This window comes from Scyliorhinus torazame, chromosome 24 (genome assembly GCF_047496885.1).
Source record: "Scyliorhinus torazame isolate Kashiwa2021f chromosome 24, sScyTor2.1, whole genome shotgun sequence".
Classification (NCBI taxonomy): domain Eukaryota; kingdom Metazoa; phylum Chordata; class Chondrichthyes; order Carcharhiniformes; family Scyliorhinidae; genus Scyliorhinus; species Scyliorhinus torazame.
Window position 1 is genome coordinate 42,035,084 of NC_092730.1, and position 21,578 is coordinate 42,056,661.

Here is a 21,578-nt window from a genome sequence, read left to right on the forward strand (position 1 = left end):
CAGTTCCACAGCAGAGTGTGCAGTTCCACAGCAGAGTTTGCAGTTACACAGCAGGGTGCACAGTTACACAGCAGAGGGCACAGTTAAACAGCTGAGAGCACAGTTACACAGCAGAGTGTGCAGTTACACAGCAGGACGCACAGTTACACAGCAGAGAGCACAGTTACACAGCAGGGAGCACAGTTACACAGCAGGGAGCGCAGTTACACAGCAAACTGTGCAGTTACACAGCAGAGTGTGCAGTTACACAGCAGAGAGCACAGTTACACAGCAGGGAGCACAGTTACACAGCAGAGAGCACAGTTACACAGCAGAGTGTGCAGTTACACAGCAGAGAGCACAGTTACACAGCAGAGAGCATAGTTACACAGCAGAGTGTGCACTTGCAGAGTGTGCACTTACACAGCAGGGAGCACCATAACACAGGAGAGAGCACGGTTACACATCAGAGGGAACAGTTACACAGCCGGGAGCACAGTTACACAGCCGGGAGCACAGTTACACAGCCGGGAGCACAGTTACACAGCCGACAGCACAGCTACACAGCAGAGAGCTCAGTTACACAGCAGAGAGCGCAGTTACACAGCCGGGAGCACAGTTACACAGCAGAGAGCACAGTTACACATCAGAAAGCTCAGTTGCACAGCCGGGAGCACAATGACCCAGCCGGGAGAACAGTTACACAGCAGAGAGCATAGTGACACAGCAGGGAGCAATGTTACACAGCAGAGTGTGCAGTTACACAGCAAAGAGCATAGTTACACAGCAGGGAGCACAGTTACACAGCAGAGTGTGCAGTTACACAGCAGAGGGCACAGTTACACAGCAGGGAGCACAGTTAAACAGCAGAGAGCACAGTTACACAGCAGAGAGCTCAGTTACACAGCAGAGAGCACAATTACACAGCAGAGTGTGCAGTTACACATCAGAGGGCACAGTTACATAGCAGAGAGCACAGTTACACAGCAGAGTGTGCAGTTCCACAGCAGAGTGTGCAGTTACACAGCAGAGAGCACAGTTACACAGCAGAGAGCGCTGTTACACAGCCGGGAGCACAGTTACACAGCAGAGAGCGCAGTTACACAGCAGAGAGCACGGTTACACAGAAGAGAGCAAAGTTACACAGCAGAGAGCACAGTTACACAGCAGAGAGCACAGTTACACAGCAGAGAGCACAGTTACACAGGAGAGTATGCAGTTACACATCAGGGTGCACAGTTACACAGCAGAGTGTGCAGTTCCACAGCAGAGAGCACGGTTACACAGCAGAGAGCACAGTTACACTGCAGAGAGCACAGTTACACAGCAGAGAGCACAGTTTCACAGCAGAGAGCACAGTTACACAGCAGAGTGTGCAGTTACACAGCAGGGTGCACAGTTACACAGCAGAGAGCACAGTTACACAGCAGGGTGTACAGTTCCACAGCAGAGTATACAGTTACACAGCAGAGAGCACAGTTACACAGCAGAGAGCGCAGTTACACAGCAGAGCGCAGTTACACAGCCGGGAGCACAGTTACACAGCAGAGAGCGCAGTTACACAGCAGAGAGCACAGTTACACAGCAGAGAGCACAGTTACACAGCAGAGAGCACAGTTACACAGCAAAGAGCACAGTTACACAGCAGCGAGCACAGTTAAACAGCAGAGAGCACAGTTACACAGCAGAGTATGCAGTTACACATCAGGGTGCACAGTTACACAGCAGAGAGTGCAGTTACACATCAGATAGCTCAACTACACTGCAGAGAGCACAGTTACACAGCAGAGAGCACAGTTACACAGCAGAGAGTGCATTTACACATCAGATAGCTCAATTGCACAGCAGAGAGCACAGTTACACAGCAGGGTGTGCAGTTCCACAGCAGAGTGTGCAGTTCCACAGCAGAGTTTGCAGTTACACAGCAGAGAGCACAGTTACACAGCAGAGAGCACAGTTACACAGCAGAGTGTGCAGTTACACAGCAGGGTGCACAGTTACACAGCAGAGGGCGCAGTTACACAGCTGAGAGCACAGTTGCACAGCAGAGTGTGCAGTTACACAGCAGGATGCACAGTTACACAGCAGAGAGCACAGTTACACAGCAGGGAGCACAGTTACACAGCAGGGAGCACAGTTACACAGCAAACTGTGCAGTTACACAGCAGAATGTGCAGTTACACAGCAGAGAGCACAGTTACACAGCAGGGAGCACAGTTACACAGCAGAGAGCACAGTTACACAGCAGAGTGTGCAGTTACACAGCAGAGAGCACAGTTACACAGCAGAGTGTGCACTTGCAGAGTGTGCACTTACACAACAGGGAGCACAGTAATACAGGAGAGAGCACGGTTACACATCAGAGGGAACAGTTACACAGCAGGGAGCACAGTTACACAGCAGAGAGCACAGTTACACAGCAGAGAGCACAGTTACACAGCAGAGTGTGCAGTTACACATCAGGGTGCACAGTTACACAGCAGAGAGGGCAGTTACACATCAGATAGCTCAATTGCACAGCAGAGAGCACAGTTACACAGCAGAGTGCACAGTTACACAGCAGAAAGCACAGTTACACATCAGAAAGCACGGTTACACAGTAGAGAGCACAGTTACACAGCAGAGAGCACAGTTACACAGCAGAGAGCACAGTTACACAGCATAAAGCACAGTTACACAGCAGAGAGCTCAGTTACACAGCAGAGAGCTCAGTTACACAGCATACAGCACAGTTACACAGCATAGAGCACAGTTACACAGCCGAGACCACAGTTACAAAGCAGAAAGCACAGTTACACAGCAGAGAGCTCAGTTACACAGCAGAGAGCTCAGTTACACAGCAGAAAGCTCAGTTACACAGCAGAGACCTCAGTTACACAGCAGAGAGCACAGTTACACAGCAGAGAGCACAGTTACACAGCACAAAGCACAGTTACACAGCAGAGAGCACAGTTAAACAGCAGAGAGCACAGTTACACAACCGGGAGCACTGTTACACATCAGAGTTTGCAGTTACACATCAGAGAGCACGGTTACACAACGGAGAGCACAATTGCACAGCAGGATATATATTTACAGACGGGGCCTATCATTGTAAAACAGAAAACACATTTTACTAAATAGTTAGTTGTTCTCTCTCAATATCTTGCTGGTTTGCTCGGCACCTATTCTGTGTGTCATTGTGTGTGTGTCCTGATAGTCTCTTCCTGCTTTTCGGTGTGCCTTTCTCTGTCCTCTGTCTGTTACAGACGTGCTGATGATCCGTGTTATTGTCCTGCAAGAGTGAGCTTCACAACACGTGGGTTCTTGATTGAAGGAAAAAATGGAAGAAGTGAATAGTTATCTGGCTGGCACAGAACAGCAATTGTGGACATAGTGGAACTAAAGAGCAGAGTGGCGCAGCGGAAGCGTGCTGGGCCCATAACCCAGAGGTCGATGGATCGAAACCATCCTCTGCTACTTTTATTCTCACTCACACCAAAAGTAAACAAGTCGCGATTCCCCAGCACATCCGCATTTTCTTTTCAGTAAATTAGAATCAAAGTGTTGCTTCCAGTTTGATCCGGAAATTTGTCCCGGGAATTAAACAGACAGCATTACATCACTGTGAAGTTCAAAGTAACAAAATTGGAAGCTCTTCAATCGACTCTCTCGGCGGGAAACAGAGTCCTGTTGCTGTGGTGCGTGAGTATTATTGGTGCCAACATCACATCTCCACTGATTGGAATGGGTTATGTTTTATTAACACAGTCATGGCATTTGGTAAAGATAGAACCAGGAGTGTTTCAATGTTTGAAAATCCTTTAACAGCGAGAAGAGGAAAAGTTTATATAATAACTTCCAGGAATATAACTTCACTGTTGGGACCACAGCTGTTCTCTTTATATATTAACGATCTAGATAACGGGACTGAGGGCATTCTGGCTAAGTTTGCCGATTATACGAAGATAGGTGGAGGGGCAGGTAGTATGGAGAAGGTCGGGAGGCTGCAGAAAGATCTAGACAGTTTAGGAGAGTGGTCCAAGAAATGGCTGATGAAATTCAACGTGGGCAAGTGCGAGGTCTTGCGCTTTGGAAAAAAGAATAGAGGCGTGGACTATTTTCTAAACGGTGACAAAATTCATAATTCTGAAGTGCAAAGGGACTTGGGAGTCCTAGTCCAGGATTCTCTAAAGGTAAACTTGCAGGTTGAGTCCATAATTAAGAAAGCAAATGCAATGTTGTCATTCATCTCAAGAGGCTTGGAATATAAAAGCAGGGATGTACTTCTGAAGCTTTATAAAGCATTAGTTAGGCCCCATTTAGAATACTGTGAGCAATTTTGGGCCCCACACCTCAGGAAGGACATAATGGCAGTGGAGCGGTTCCAGCGGAGATTCACACGGATGATCCCAGGAATGGTAGGCCTAACATACGATGAACGTCTGAGGATCCTGGGATTATATTCATTGGAGTTTAGGAGGTTGAGGGGAGATCTAATAGAAACTTACAAGATAATGAATGGCTGAGATAGGGTGGATGAAGGGAAGTTGTTTCCATTAGCAGGGGAGACTAGCACCCGGGGGCACAGCCTTAGAATAAAAGGGAGTCACTATAGAACAGAGATGAGGAGAAATTTCTTCAGCCAGAGAATGGTGGGTATGTGGAATTCATTGCCACAGAGGACGGTGGAGGCCGGGATGTTGAGTGTCTTTAAGACAGAAGTTGATAAATTCTTGATTTCTCGAGGAATTAAGAGCTATGGAGAGAGAGCGGGTAAATGGAGTTGAAATCAGCCATGATTGAATGGTGGAGTGGGCTCGATGGGCCGAATGGCCTTACTTCCACTCCTATGTCTTATGGTCTTATGGTCTTATGGAATATCCCACAGAGGGGCAATAAGGATATTTAACAATATCCAATAATAAACCAGAATAAGAGCGGAGATCCCAGTTTCCACTCTCGGACGGATGTGAACAATCCATCCAGACTATTTACTACAAGAGAAGAGGAATTTTACCCGGAGTCCTCCCTCCAGCCTCTTCTTCCAGCTCTCTTTCCTCAGTGTGAAACCCACGAAATCACGCAAACGCTTCCGATCAAACCATTATTGCGATGGCCGGGAATCGAAACCGTGTTAATTGCTTGTTATTCACTGCCCAGTAGTTCTGCTCTCACCCACAAGCAGTGACATCCTTTCCACGTCCACTTTGTCAAGACCATTCAAAATCTGATGTACTTCAATCAGATCAACTGTCACACTTCACATCTCCACTGGAAACAAGTGCAGTCTATCTCACCTTTCCTCAATCGCAAACCCGCTCAAAGACCAACAAAGAACAAAGAAAAGTACAGCACAGGAAGAGGCCCTTCGGCCCTCCAAGCGTGTGCCGACCATGCTGCCCGACTAAATTAAAATCTTCTACACTTCCTGGGTCCGTATCCCTCGATTCCCATCCTATTCTTGTATTTGTCAAGATGCCCCTTAAATATCACTATCGTCCCTGCTTCCACCACCTCCTCCGGTAGCGAGTTCCAGGCACCCACTACCCTCTGTGTTAAAAATTTGCCTCGTACATCTACTCCAAACCTTGCCCCTCGCACCTTAAACCTATGCCCCCTAGTAATTGACCCCTCTACCCTGGGGCAAAGCCTCTGACTATCCACTCTGTCTATGCCCCTCATAGTTTTGTAGACCTCTATCAGGTCGCCCCTCAACATCCGTCGTTCCAGTGAGAACAAACCGAGTTTATTCAAACGCTCCTCATAGCTAATGTCCTCCATAACAGGCAAAATCCTGGTAAATCTATTCTGCACCCTCTCTAAAGCCTCCACCCCCTTCTGGTAGTGCGGCGACCAGAATTGAACACGATACGCCAAGTGTGGCCTAACTAACGTTCTATACAGCTGCAACATGACTTGCCAATTATTGTACTCAATGCCCCGGTCAATGAAGGCAAGCATGCCGTATGCGGTCTTGACTACCTTCTCCACCTGTTTTGCCCTTTCAGTGACCTCTGGACCTGTAGACATTGATCTCTCTGACTTTCAATACTGTATATTCCCTACCTGCATTAGACTTCCAAAATGCATTACCTCACATTTGTCCAGATTAAACTCCATCTGCCATCTCTCCGCCCAAGTCGCCAAACGAACTAAATCCTGCTGTATCCGATGACAGACCACGTCGCTATCCGCAATTCCCCCAACCTTTGTGTCATCTGCAAACTTGCTAATCAGACCAGTTCCATTTCCCTCCAAATTATTTATACACACTACAAACAGCAAAGGTCCCAGCACTGATCCCTGCGGAACAACACTAGTCCCAGCCCTCCAATTAGAAAAGCACCCTTCCATTGCTACTCTCTGCCTTCTATGACCTAGCCAGTTATGTATCCACCTTGCCAGCTCACCTCTGATCCCGTGTGACATCACCTTTTATACTACTCTACCATAAGGGACCTTGTCAAAGGCCTTACTGAAGTCCAAATAGACAACATCCACTGCCCTACCTGCATCAATCATCTTTGTGACCTCTTCGAAAAACTCTATCAAGTTAGTGAGACACAAAACCGTGCTGCGTCTCACTAATACGTCCATTTGCTTCCAAATGGGAGTAGATTCTGTCTCGAAGGATTCTCTCCAGTAATTTCCCTACCACTGACGAAAGGCTCATTCCTGGCACCAATCGAGGAAACCTTCTCTGAACCGTTTCCAACGTATTTACATCTTTCCCTAAATAAGGAAACTAAAACTGCACAGAATTAGCGAAATGTGTAGCTCCTGCAATAAAAGGGACAGTAGCAATATGGATATAAATGTGGTTGAATAATAAGAAACAGAATGGAATGGTCAATCGAGACTTTTCGGACTGGAAGAAGGTTTGTAGTGTTCCACATGGGTTCCTACTGGAACATTTGCTTCCCTGATACATAACAATTTGTAGATCATGGTGTACAGGGAACAGTTTCAAATTTGGGGATGGTAAAAACTTGGAAATTTTGAAAACTGAGACGCGGACAGTCTAGAACTTCAAACGACAAAAGATGGTTTTCAGTCTGGAGACGTGTGAGATGATGAATTTTGGTAGGGAAGTATAGAATCACAGAATTTACAGTGCAGAAGGTGGCCATTCGGACCATAGAATCTGCACCGGCTCTTCAAAGAGCTCCCCCATGAAGCCAACACCTCCACCCTATCCCGCACCCCAGCAACCCCATCTAACCGAAGAGCAATTTAGCATGGCCGATCCACCTAATCTGCACATCTTTGGAGTGTGGGAGGAAACCGGAGCTCCCAGCCGAAACCCACGGAGAACACCAAGTGGGAATCGAACCTGAGACACGGCGCTGTGAAGCCATAGTACTAACCACTATGCTACCGTGCTGCCCCTCAACTATTTATGGGATGAAGGAGCCGACAGAGCTGGATGTATATGTGGATAGATCATTGAAGGTGGACAGGTGGAGAGAGCAGGTAATAAAGCAAATCTTATTCTGGGTTTATTACGAGTGGAAAAGAGAACAAGAGCAAGGAGGTTATGCTGAATCTGTACAAGGCGCCAGTTAGACATCAGATGGAATATTTTGCACAGCTCTGGGAGCCACAATATTGGAAGGCTGTGGACGTATTGGGCAGCGTGCAGAAGAGGTTTACAGGATTGATTCCATTTAGGAGGCTAGATTGGAGATATTGGGAACATTCTCCTTGGAGAGGATAAGGCAGAGAGGAGATATGATGGAGAGGTTCAAAATCATGAGGGGGCTAGGCGGAGTAACTAGAGAGAAACTGTTCCCCCGAGAAAAAAGAGCAAGAATGAGAGGGCACAGATTTCAGTTGATTTGCAAAGGAAGCAGCTGTGATGTTTGAAAAAGAAGCACTTCTGCACAACGAGTGCTTCGGGTCTGGAATGCACTGAGGAGTGAATCTTCTTGCACCATTCTCTACACCGATATTCCTAATCCTCTGTCTGATAATCGATTTGAATCACGACACCAGCTTTGGGCAGGAGTTTGGCACCATGAAAACTTGCGGCTTCAGAATCTCCAAAACAGACGCCAGCTTCATCTGGGGCACTGCTGGCAGATTTTGTCTTTCCAGAACCGGCAGCCCAGCCGTGAAAACAAGTCCATCAGAGGATCTCATTACACTGTAAGACGGAGGAGCAGAAGTAGGCCATTCGGCCCATCGTGTCTGCTCCACCATTCAAAGAGGTTATGTCTGATCTGATATAATCCTCAAACCCAGTTTCCCGCCTTATCCCCATAATCCTTGCTTTCCTTTACTGATGAAAAATCTGTCTCAAGGGCAGCACGGTGGTTCAGTAGTTTATACAGCTGCCTCACGGCACCGAAGGCCCATGTTCGATCCCGGCTCTGGGTCACTATCTGCGTCGAGTTTGCATATTCTCCCTGTGTTTGGGTGCGTTTCGCTCCCACAACCAAAAGATGTGCAGGGTCGGTGGATTGGTTGCAAAATTGCCCCTTAATTGGAAAAAATGTTCGTGTACCCTAAATTTAAAAAAAATCTGTCTGTGGCAGCCTTCAACAAATTAACTGACCCACCCTCTACAGCCCTATTCGATTCATACAAACATTTCTACAGATGCTCTTTACTCCGAGAGAAGAAACTACTCATCATTTCTGGTTGAAATGGGCGGCCACTTACTCTGAGATTATTCCTTCTGGTCCTCGACTCTCCCACATGGTGAACCAGCTTCTTAGCATTTATCCTGTCAAGCCCTCCCCCTCCCCCAGGGTGAATATGGAGGGATGTGGGCCAAATGCGGGCAAGTGTGACTAGCTTAGTGATAGAAACTGGGCGGCATGGTCAAGCTGGGCCGAAGGGCCTGTTTCCATGCTGAAACATCTATGACTGTAACCATCTTCCTGAGGACATTAGAATTCCCTCCACAGAATTGTATTGAACCGATTGATACATAATATTTTATTCAATTCTTTATCCAAATCAAGCAGATATTGTGGATTCATTCGGGGGTAAACGAAAGACTAAGATGGGAGAGGAGGGAAAACTGGATTTTCAGCAAATGTTCCACCGGATTTATGTATACAAAGGCCGCGGCAGGACTCGAACCTGCAATCGCCTGATATCATTAATAGAATCACCGAAGTCAGACGCCTTATCCATTAGGCGACGCGGCCACCGGCCGTAACAACTGAGCTGATGTTTAGCCCACGTTAAAAAATACTGCGATTATTTGTGTTTCATTTCTGCTTTTTGATGATCCGCTCTTTCCCAGATCCCAGAAAATATAAGGGAAAGCTCCAGCCGCCGGACATGGTCATTTTCAAAGTGTAAAAGCCCTTCACTGTGTGAGCTGGGAAGATTCATGGAGGCTCGGGGACTCTCAGGCTGGCCAAGGCTCTTTATCCGGCTCCATTCACAGGGAAAGTGACTTCAGTTTCCACAATAACATCCGCTCTCTCTGAAACCCCCAAACTGAAATTCAGACTCACCGTGAAGGTGAAGACTGCGGACTGCGGTTCCCGCTCCTGCTGTTTAATACAGATCACTATAACTGTGTACAGTGAGCAGAAAGAAATTGCTGTTGTTTGTAAACATTTCTTACTGAACTCACTGTCATTCTGCATTAACAGGACGACTTTGAATCTGCTGATATTTGACAAATTTGCTCAAGCGGGTAAATATAAAATATATTACTTGCATCGTGCTTTTGAATGGAGTCATTTCGAGAACATTCCCACACAGAGAGAAATTCCTGGAACCAGCTGCAGAAAAATTCCGTGCGCCTGACGTGATTTCAACGCAACCTTCTGATCTGGAGTCAGGCGCGCTCCCGTTGCGCCGCAAGCGCAAATTAACTCAGAGATTATTTTTATTTATTTACACTTTGACAGTATTCTGTACATCAGCAACTGTGCGAAAGAAACGCAAAGAAGTCAGATTGAGGGATACCAAAGGGCCCTGAAGTAAAGCAGCTGTACCACGTGGTTAAGGTGATGCACAATAATCCATTGTGCTCTGTGCACGTGGCTTCAAATCCCATCCTCGACTGTCACGTGTCTGTTGTGTCTCTGTTTGGTCCACTTCATGAGGATGAAGTGAAAAAGATGCGGCTTTTAGCTGTTGTTTGACGGCTTGAGGGTGAATAGTGGAACACTGTCCATATTGAAACTATATTAAAAATGATGAGAAAGTTACTTATTTCACTCCACTCCCTAATTGCGCCTAAATTCTGAGTTAGAAACCGATTCTCTTCCTCGGTTTGAAACTGACGAAGTCGCGCAAAACTCCACTTCCAAATTACTACTGCGATGGCCGGCAATCGAACCCGGGTCAACTGCTTGTAAGGCAGCTATGCTCACCACTATACCACCATCGCTCACGGAAGAAATGTGACTCATTTTGGTAATTCACATTAGTTTATAAAGCGTTCCGTGAAAAAATCCTGCTCTGCGTAGCTTATTTCCCTCCAATTAAAAATGCTCCTGAATGAATGTATCCGTGTCGCACTGCTCCCGTTCAGCCACCAGATCCATAAATGTCCACCATAAATGTATTTCACCAATTTAATTCTGATGTTCTGTGTGTCATCACATAGGACACTTACTCTGGCCTGAGACCTTATCTTGTCCTTGTGTCCGGATGCTGCCGCTTTCACCATGTTTAAGTTATCACAGAGCCCCTCCAGTGCAAGGGGAGGATCATCGAGTCGGCTGCGGCCCTTGGCCCAATCCCCACTTCACCGGTTGGTCACATCAGTGTGTCAGGATGGCCGGAAGAGAAAATGCTGAAAAATCTCAGTAGGTCCGGAAGCATCTGTAGGGAGAGAAAAGACCGAACGTTTCGAGTCTAATGACGCTTTGTCAAAGCCGAGTCATTGGACTCGAAACGTTAGCTCTTTTCTCTCCCTACAGATGCTGCTCGACTTGCTGAGATTTTCCAGCATTTTCTCTTTCGTTTCAGATTCCAGCATCGGCAGGAATTTGATGTTACCCAATGTTTCTCCCAGAGTGGCCGAGTATTCAGGTCGCAGACTTTTCTGAAGGCGTGGGTTCGAATCCCACCCCTGACATTGACTTTTCCTCCGTGAGGCTCCATCCAAACCCGCGGGATCTCTCACCTGGGAACACAAGGGGAGCAGATACAGAGAAACAGCGGCCACCTGCAAGTTCCACTCCGAGACACACACCATCCTGAGAAATATGTCACCCTTTCTGTGGCTGGCTCACAATCCCGCAACTCGCTCCCTAACAGCACTGTGTGTGTACATACACCACATGGACTTGCAGCGGCTCAAGATTCACGTCACCGCCAAATTCTCAAGGGTAATACATTTTCGACAACAATTGTTGACGGATTCAGCGACACCCACATCCCGTCAAATAACTTTTAAAATATTTTGGAAACCGAGTCCCCTGAACTCAGCTCAGAAAGTTGACTAATCACAAAGCAAATTACTTCAAATGTTGATCATCATAAATAATAAACACAGGAAATGCTGGAAATGCTCAGAATTAAACATCATCTGTGGGGAGAAAACTAGAAGCAGCGTTCCAGCTCTGTGATTGGATCATTTCCTTCTCTCTCAATGTGAAATCCTGGACTCAGCTGATAAACAGCAAGATGCCAATCACCAGTCATCAGTATCAGAAACAATGAACCTTTAGGATAGCGAGGCCGAGCGGTCTGAGGAGATGGGTTTAGGTTTCAGTCTCTTCGAGGATGCGGGTGGAAATCCAACCGCTGCCAACAATTGTAGGAAAAGCGGCTCAGGTGGGAAATGGAAATAAAAGTGAACGATGTTGCAAAACTCTCGCTCTTATCCCAAAAGATCTTTCCGTTACTGACATTGTTGTGTCCTGTGTAAGTCGAGCTGAACTGATTTGGTGCCGCTTGTTCTCACCTTGCAGCCCGTCAGTCTCCGTATTCCAGGGACCATTTATGACATCATCAGAAACACCCTCCCCTACTCTCCCCATTCACCAGACTGAAGGGACAATCCCCTCTGCGACCGCTGCTCGACCGCCAATATCCGCTCACTTTCTATCTGCACCTTTCTTTGCAAGTGCAGGAGATGCAACTCCTGCCTTTTTACGTCCTCTTCATTATCTAGAGCCCGAAACACTCCTTCCAAGTGAACCAGTGAGACACTTGTGCTTTTCATTTTAATCTCCTGTATTTGCTGCCACAATTTGGTCTCATCTACTTCAACAGGCCAGATAACAGACTGTGTGACCGCTTTGATAAATCTCTGTTCAATCCATAATCATGACTCTGAGCTTCCTGCCACTTGTGATTTTAATTCTCCACCTCTCCCACTCTGGCCTTTCTGTCCTTGGTCATCCATGTTCCAATGGCGATTAACCGAAACTCGAGTAAGACCACCTCAACATTTAATATCCACACACAGAATTCCGCCCTCAACATCGAGCTCAGTAATTTCAGATTGCAAAATCTCTCTCCATTTTTTTGGGAGTGTGTCTTGCCCGTCCTTTTTTTTTTTTGCTTCTCGTTGCATTCATTCATTTTGCACTTGCACGGCGGAGAGTCAGCTGGAGATTTTTCTAGAATGAATTGTCGAGGTAAAGGCTCAGACAGCTGAAGACGCGGCCGCCATTGATGGAACAATGAAAAGTGCAAATGAGCAAGAGGACAGGGATGGGTTCAGAAAGAGAAAGGGAAATGTCTGGGAATGGAACCGGAACTCCAGTCTGGTAAGTGAGAAATCTCCACCTGAACCGCTCATGTTCAGACAGCCGCTCATTCCACGTGTCCAGTCGGAAACCTGCCTGAAGCAACATGCAGACTGACAGAGCGCCTGTGATAATCCGCCACTGTCTGATCTAAAGCTGCAACATGAGCTGTTCATTACAGCTGTGATAAACGTGTTGGTGTTAGCATTCAGTGGTGTCGATTCACATCATCCTTATTTGGTGCTGTCTGTCAGGAACAGTCTGGGGGAGTTGACTGAACAGTTGCCCGCTGATGTATATGCCCCGTTTGCAATCTGTCTGAGCAGGGAACAGACTCACTGACGCAGCAGCTTTCAAAGGTTGTATTTTTGTCCTGAATGGTTGTTCTGAAAAGGTGATGGGATTTCTTCTGTGACGTTGATCTGATGGGAAAGGGGAGAGTGACTGGAGTCACCTTTCAGAAGGAGGTTCGGGGCGCAGTTTCACTTATCTGGGGACATTGATAAACCTGTTACTGATTTATTCAAACCTTGCCTAAAACAGACTCTGGTGAGACTCGACCCCACAACCTTTGAATGTTTCATCACGCCAGCAACTAGAAATAACCTACAACCTTTGAATGTCTCATCACGCCAGCAACTAGAAGTCCAATGCGCTACCCGTTGCGCCACAGCGCCACACCTGCTTGCCTAGCTCGATATGAGGATTGCTGTAGTTGACCAACAGGCAGATCAAAAGTTCAGTCATTCGCACAGTGACGACATTTCAAAACTACTTCATTGTCTGGGAATGTTTTGGGCCGCCCTGTGGTTGTGAAAAGCGCGACAGAAATTCCAGTAAAACTCCGAAAGGACACAGCCAGGTTGGTTCAAAGGGAGAACATGTAGCAGACAAGGAATGAGGCGATTTTTTTTTGTAGGAAGAACAGAAGTAGACAATATAAAATCAAGTGTCTATTTACAAAAAAGAGTGCAGGAACAGCGGGACATGTGTCCAAATCATTGAAGGTGACAGGGCAGGCTGTAAGAGTCGTTTATAAATAAAACAGTGTCATGACTTTATTAATAGCGGCACAGAGTACAAGATGACAGAGGGGTCATCTCTCCCTTTTCAGCTCCTGACTGCAGAGGCTTTTCTTGTGAAACCGTTTATTGGAAAACCTCTTTCCCTGGAGGGAGGCGGGAGTTTGAACTCGCTGCCTGAAAGACTGGTGGAGCAGAGACCCTCATAATATCTAAGAAGTGTTTAGATGGGCATTTGCGATCCCAGGGTACACAAGGCTATGTGACAAATGCTGGGGAATGGATGAGAATGGTTCGGTGGTTGTTTTTGACCGGCACAGATCCGATGGGCTGAAGGGCCATTTCTCTGCTGTCTGATTCGATGACTTTATGAATGAAATGCAACATGTGTTTACAGCTGTCTCTGTTTATGTCCTGTTGTATTCACAGGAACAAACAAACTGGGCTGGTCGTTGAGCACCTCGAGACTGTTCTGCCCTACATTTAGATTGAGTAAGGGCTCCGTGTATTTTAACTCCAGCTCCCTGACAGGATTTCAGAAACCCTCCACAAACGGCAGTCTTTTGATTAATAAAGGTCCCAGAGATGGATAATCAGCGACACCCACAGCCAGAGGGACCTGCAATATCCTTCAGTGCAGGAAAGACAACTCATTGTCCTTTGACCCAAAAGCAAAATACTGCGGATGCTGCAAACCCGAGACAAAGACAGAAAATGCTGCAAACATTCATTCAGCTGATCCGGCAGCACCTGTGGAGAGAGGAACAGGTCGTTCCAATGAAAGGTCAGGATCTGAAATATTAACTATTTTTCTTGTCAGAGATACCACAGATCCGTAAAATATTTCAGGCATTCTGTTTTGTTCAGCGGAACATCCTGACACTCTGTAGCTAGATCAATCCCAGCAGAGTGTTATTGCGTTTGACCTGATCTGTGTGATTGAACACTTCCTCCAGAGAGTCACAGAGTCATAGATGTTTACAGCATGGAAACAGGCCCTTCGACCCAGCTTGTCCATGCCGCCCAGTTTCTACCACTGAGTTAGTCCCACTTGCCCACATTTGACCCATATCCCTCTATATCCACCCTGCCCAGGGAAATATCAAACCTGTTTTATAAACGAAAACATTGTACCGACTCTACACTGCCTCTGGCAGCCCATTTCGGATGCTCACCACCCTCTGTGTGAACGGAAATCCTGTCTGGTCTCTATGGCATCTCTCCGCTCTCTCCTTTAACCTGTGCCCTTTAGCTACTCTACCAGTGGAAAAATATGTTGACTCTCTGCCTGATCGCTTCTCATTATTTTATGGACCTCTATCAGATCACCTCGAAGCCTCCGACGCTCCAGGAAAACAAGTCCAAGCCTATATAGCCTCTCCTTATAACTCAGACCACCAAGTCCTGGTAGCATCCTCGTAAATCTCTTCTGCACTCTTTCTAGTTTAACAATATACTTCCCATAATAGGGTGACTAGAACTGAACATAGTATTTCATGTGTGCTCTTAATGTCTTGTACAACTTCAATAAGGCGTCCCAACTCCTGTATTCAATATGCTGAATGGCTTATTCACACCCTGTCCACCTGCGGCTCCGCCTACAAGGAGCTCCGAACTTGTACCCCTAGATCTCTATGTTCTGTAATTCTCCCCAAGAACATAACAGCGCAAAATCTGTCTTTGTCCAGAATTGCAGGTTTAAATTGTCCTTCACTTTCCAATGGATAATTTACAGACATTTTAACACAAGGACTGAATTCAGTCCAATGGTTAAAGCTTTCGACTAGAAATCAACTGGATTTTTCCCTTTGACTTAAGTCCTGCTCCCAGAGAGTCTGTTAAGTATTTAAAATAATGTCTTCTTTTGAGTCCTTTATTTCCACCGAATGTCGACGTTGACATTCCTCACAATTCTCTCCATTGTTATCTACTCTGCAGGTATTGACTACACCGTCTAATGGAGACATGCTCACAGGGCTGTGGGAGAGGCTTTCTTTCAGGTTTTAGGCCTCTTTTGGTCATGAAGCAACAACCGGATATCTGCAGAGGAACTCGGAATGCCAAACCTCTCTTCCCTGGATGAACTTAGTCAGGGGACAAAATGTTGCTTGAATACAGAATAAAAGGGTTGAGGATTTGGGGTGAGATTCCTGGAGTTGTGGGAAGAGAGCGATGTTGTGGAGCAATGTGATAATAGCAGGATACGAGTTTGGGATATTACCCAGTCTGTGTGGGGGGCTGGGGGAAGGAAATTGTCTTGCCTGCCCACCCAAGCTGAATGTTGGGGTTGAGGTGGTGATCAGATTCCGTGCGGAGGGTGAAATCCGTTCACTGAATTTCACGTTTACAGCTCAGGTCCTCGAGGGATCGCTCCTGTATTCCAAGGAGGAGCTTCCATCGAGGACGGGGTTCTCAATAAGAACAAACTGGAGGTGTGGATGTTAGAAACTGTTCAGTACTGATTCACTTTATTCATTGTTGTGTCCTGGAATAAACAAGTGGATTGTAGCTGTCCATTAAAAACACAAATACAATTCGGAAGCTTCTGGCCAGTAACTTCACAATGTCCACTATTACATCACTCAGCACCCTCAGCTGCATCACATCTGGTCCACATGTCATGTGAACATTGCCTACAGCCAGTCTTTCTCGTTCCTCTTCTTTGATAAAAGTTTGATACAAAAGAAAACATTTACGAATGGTCGAAACCTTTGTGATAAAGAAGTGTGATAAAGGAAATTAAAGTAACAATAAGTGGAAGGAATGCGCGGGTTGTTCATGGACTGACTGCAGAATTTGATGATTATTTATTCAATAGAGATTTCAGCCCAAATGTATTTGATGTCGTTAAGGAGATTAACATTGAAGGTGAGGAATTGAACAAACAAATGTGATATAAAATAATTAGTTCAAATATTAGTTACAGTAATGTGGATGTGATCAGTCTAATAGTAGTGAGTTTACAGACAAAGGATTTCAGATGGCATGGCAAGGAAGGGGAAGGGCTGTCTGGTGGAGGATGGGAAAAGGATGCTGGGTAACAAGAGGCCCAGGGTTACGGAATGAGAAGTGAGCCAATCAGGATATATGGCCAGCTCAAGAGGTGTATAGGATGGCCTATGGGAAACTTGTATGTGAAACTTGATGCCATTTGAATGTATTTGTCGAGATTCCTTTGTCTCCGATAAAACCCGGTTCCTAGGGTTTCAGAAGACAGCTTGTGTGTTCTGAGGCTCATTGTGAAGCGAGTCAGACTTGCAAGTTGGTTAAAAATAAATAATAGTGTGCCTACAAATCCATCTCGAGTTTATTAAGGCCAGACTGACGGGTAAAGAATTCAATATTGTCATTTGGTGCCGAAAACCCAGGATTTCTCGAGACGGTCACTGGCCAGCTGCGAAATCAGAATTAGACTGATGTTGGACAAGGAAAGTGGAAACGGGCCCATAATGTGTGTAGCTGGCAAATGACCCACATTGGTTTTCCCCTCTTCTCATGGTCTGATTGGTCTGGTCACTCGCAGTTGGTACGGAAAGATCATCTTGACAAAATCAAAGGTCAGTCTGGGGATTAGAAAATTAAACTGATGGGATATCATAATTGATAGTTCAATTTTGGGTTAATTGTGGAATTGCTGGGACATCTGGAAAGATGATTTAGTTCCACGAGTCTTTTTGATGAACTGATGGGACACCGGAAAGATGGTTCAGTTCTACGAGTGTTTTGGATGAACTGATGAGACATCGGAAGGATGGTTCAGTTCCAGGAGTGTTTTTAAAACTACAGTTGATTCAACTAAAATTGTCTCCTTGGACTGTAGTGGCGAGAAACGCAGTCTTGAGGACTAGTTAGAGATTATGGGGAATTGCTTGGATAAATTTCTAAACGAAGACGCATTCATTGAACTGGATGCTGCATGTTAGTTAAAGCAGAAGGCTCTCAAAAGGTTAACAGCAGCCAAAGTTAAAGACTACGGACAGTGCTTCTCACACGCGCCTTGAGATAACAGCAGCAGCCTGTGGTGTAATCGGATACCTTTCTTTCGAGTCACTGAAACTCCAGCAAAGATACGTTTTGAATCAATTAAAAGAAACCAGTGGGTTTCTAAACCTCTTTGAGAAAAGTTAATTATTTTAGCAAGCAATTGATTGAAATAGCCAGAATCTTAAGTTTGAATTACTTGAAATAATGTTTATTTCATTTTATTTGTGAATTAATAGAAACTTAATGAAACTCACTGACACGATTTTAAAAAGTGTAAATCTGGAGATGACAACCACCGCAGCTAACTGCTTCGTCATTCATAGCAGCCAACATTTTTGTGAATGTAAAAAATAACTTGTGAAAAGAAAAATTGTTAAGAGAAAGAATTAATTAATTTGTAGAAGTTATACAAGTTTGTGTTAAGCAAATCGTAAATTCAGTTCTGAGTTGAGATCAGAGCTGAGCTTGCAGTTTGCAGTAATTCAATTTGAATTTTCAAACATTTTAAGTTTGAAAAGAACACTGTTAAAACCTTTTAAATAACTTTGCCAAGTAGCAAAAATTGCCATTGGTTATAAATAGGCAAATAAATAAATAAAAAAAGAGCCAAAGTATGAAAGCTAAAGAGTTAATTGGATTATGGAGACAATATTGTCAAGAGGAGAGGGATAGGATCATGTTATAAGTTGGCAAGAAAATGACCTTAAAATGGGGATTCCAATTAGTGAAGGGGGGAACCAGAAAATTCTGGAGACCTTGAAAAAGGAGTGTGCATTCAAAAACACGCGCAAGTAAAGAGAGGGTGGACTGGAGGAAAAAAAAGGGCTACGTAGTTCAATGGCTGGCCTTGCATTGACAGACGCAGATGATGACCTAGAGAATTGGACCATGTCGGCGAGAGTCCCGACTGCACCAGTAGCATTGTCTGCACTAATTCCGGAACCACCAGGGCATCATAATTTATATCCAGTCACTGCTCCCAAATTCAAATCATGCCAGCCTCTCCAGCCCCTTCGTTTAATAGTATGGGCCCTATTTCTGCACCTTCACCATCTGTTAGAGAAGGGGAGCTCTGTTCCACAAGCCCAATTAGCTCTAGGACCCGATCTTGGACAAAGAGAGAGGGGCCTGATCCGATTCAGAAACAATTACGCATACGACCTAGATTCATTAAGACCGATATAGTAGGACAGAAAAGGAAGAGAACAAAGAGAGAGGATGGGAATGGTTCTGAGGAGATGGAACTCCCCTAGTGGAAGGGAAGGACGGCGAAGTCTTTGAAGAGCCAGAGGAATCTGCTAAAGCGCCCCCTAATGAGACTCTGAGACAGTTGCCGCTTTGGAAAATACACAACCCTGATGTTGCAACAGCAGCAGCCCAGCCCACGATAGACGTTTATTTCCCATGGCGACCCAGTGAGATGATGGCTATGCTGGCTGCAATCCCAGACAGGAAGAAATCTCCTGCTGCTTTCGTGGACTATCTGAGAAGTACCATCTCAGTTTATCAAGCTGACTATAGAGACCTTTGGTCCCTAGTCCAGCGGCTTTTAACCCCAGCAGAGCTCCGCCGTTCCCTCAACCACTTGAATTATACTAGCCACGCCGCACTTCAGCAAGCCCATGCCTTGGACGATGATAGACGAGCACAAATCCTGAATGCGTTGAATGCCACATTTCAAAAGCCCATAAACATCTCTGCTATACTGAAGAGCCAGAGGAATTTCTGGAACCTTTTTAATGACATCTCCCGTGGGCAGTCAGGTGACATGCTGTCCCAGAGTGATCAGAATTCCCTTCAATATTATGCTGTATTAATGTATTGCCTACCACCTTCCGTGCCTACTGCCGTGAAATGTGGTAACATGAATTGGACAGAGAACGACCCTTCCCAGATGGCCCGGGCAGTCAGATTTTATTGTAAGGAGGGTGTAGACCAGGAAGGAGACTCAGTTACAAAGATTAAGACTGAGTTTATAATGAAAGAGGATGATCTGAGACCCCAACCAGCGGCAGATATAGATGGAACAATGCATGTTTTAATTGTGGCCGTACAGATCACTGGCATCAGGAACGGCCCTTTAAAAGACGGGCAGCAGAAGGAGACTACCCGACCCTAAAGGAGGGGGTACCCACCAAGGGGAGGACAGACGAGGTAGACCTTATTATATTATTAGCATTGCGCATGTCAAGGAGACACAGCCGGAGTAAGAGATACAGACAGTGAGAATTTGGTAGTTTGGTGCAGTGAGGTAACCAGGAAAGCTAAGTGGTTAATCTAATTGTGCTGTTTTTCAGTTGAAAGTGCAGGGTAGATTAGTGTCTGATTGGCTGCAGCTGCCCCCACCATAAACTTAAATTAAACTAATTAATTAATTAGTGATGGCTGGTCAGGTGATGTGCTTGAGCTGCTTGATGTGCGAGCTGGCAACTCGAAGAGCTCCGGCTCAGAGTTGATGAGCTGGCGTCTGAGCTTCAAACACTGAGGCACATCCGGGAGGGGGAGACTTACCTGGACACTGTGTTTCAGGAGGCAGTCACACCTGTCAGAGTAAGTAGTTTAAATCCTGCCAGTGGCCAGGGACAGCAGGGTGTGACTGCAAGTCAGGCAGGTAAAGGGAACCAGCAGTCAGGAATTCAGGAGCCTCAGCCCTTGACTCTGTCCAACAGGTATGAGGCACTTGCTCCCTGTGTGGATGGCGAACAGGGTTGCAGGAAGGATGAGTCAGCTGACCAAGGCACCATGGTTCAGCAGGCCATTCAAGGGAGTAAATAGGCAAGTCGTAGTTCTGGGGATTCTATTATCAGGGGGATAGATAGTATCCTTTGCGAGCAGGATAAAGAGTCCCGCATGGTATGTTGCCTGCCCGGTGCTAGGGTGTGGGACATCTCTGACCGGCTTGAAAGGATACTGGAGAGGGAGGGGGAGGATCCAGTTGTTGTGGTCCATGTCGGTACCAACAACATAGGCAAGTCTAGGAAAGAGGACCTGTTTAGAGATTATAAAGAGCTAGGATTCAAATTAAAAAACAGGTCCTCAAGGGTCATAATCTCCGGATTACTGCCCGAGCCACGTGCAAATTGGCATAGGGAGGCAAGAATAAGGGAAGTTAACACGTGGCTGAAAGAGTGGTGTGGGAATGAGGGGTTCCTTTTCATGGGACACTGGCATCAGTTTTGGGACGGGGGGACATACACCGTTGGGATCGTCTCCACCTGAACCGAGCTGGGACCAGTGTTCTGGCGAAAAGAGTCAATAGGGTGGTCAATAGGACTTTAAACTAAAGATTGGGCGGGAAGGGAAAGTCAGGGAACCAAGAGGTGAAGTAATCAGCGGGGAGCGTAGCTGCTGAGGAATACAAAAAAACACGAACAGACAAAACTCAAGAGTGGTTACGATTGTCCCCATCCCACAAAATATGACACAGCGTATGGAAAGGCTCAGTAAACCAAGGTCCACCACACTAAGAAAACAAAACGGGACGATCAATAGAGAATTACTGGTGCTATATTTAAATGCGCGCAGTGTACGGAACAAGGTGGATGAGCTTGTGGCCCAGATTGTGACTGGCAGGTATGATGTGGTAGGCATCACAGAGACATGGTTGCAGGGGGTCCAGGACTGGCATTTAAACATCCAGGGATTCACAACCTCTCGAAAAGAGAGAGAGGTGGGCAGAGGGGGCGGGGTTGCCTTGTTAATTAGGAATGAAATTAAATCATTAGCACTAAACGACATAGGGTCAGATGATGTGGCGTCTGTGTGGGTAGAGTTGAGGAACCACAAAGGCAAAAAAACCATAATGGGAGTTAGGTACAGGCCTCCTAACAGTGGTCAGGATCGGGGGCACAAAATGCACCACGAAATAGAAAGTGCATGTCAGAAAGGCAAGGTCACAGTGATCATGGGGGACTTCAATATGCAGGTGGACTGGGTA

The 21,578-nt window shown here is 46.0% G+C and overlaps 3 non-coding genes across 3 annotated transcripts; 1 reads left to right on the plus strand and 2 right to left on the minus strand.

Annotated features, from left to right (window-relative positions):
* Window positions 1-3,366: 3,366 nt before the first annotated feature.
* Window positions 3,367-3,438, plus strand: trnam-cau (transfer RNA methionine (anticodon CAU)). Its single transcript has one exon. It is a non-coding gene; the product is annotated as a tRNA-Met (tRNA).
* Window positions 3,439-9,030: 5,592 nt separating this feature from the next.
* On the minus strand, window positions 9,031-9,119 carry trnar-ucg (transfer RNA arginine (anticodon UCG)). Its single transcript is given in 2 exon segments — window positions 9,031-9,066; window positions 9,083-9,119. It is a non-coding gene; the product is annotated as a tRNA-Arg (tRNA).
* A 1,130-nt stretch (window positions 9,120-10,249) lies between these two features.
* trnav-uac (transfer RNA valine (anticodon UAC)) lies at window positions 10,250-10,321 on the minus strand. The gene has a single exon. It is a non-coding gene; the product is annotated as a tRNA-Val (tRNA).
* Between the last annotated feature and the right edge of the window lie 11,257 nt (window positions 10,322-21,578).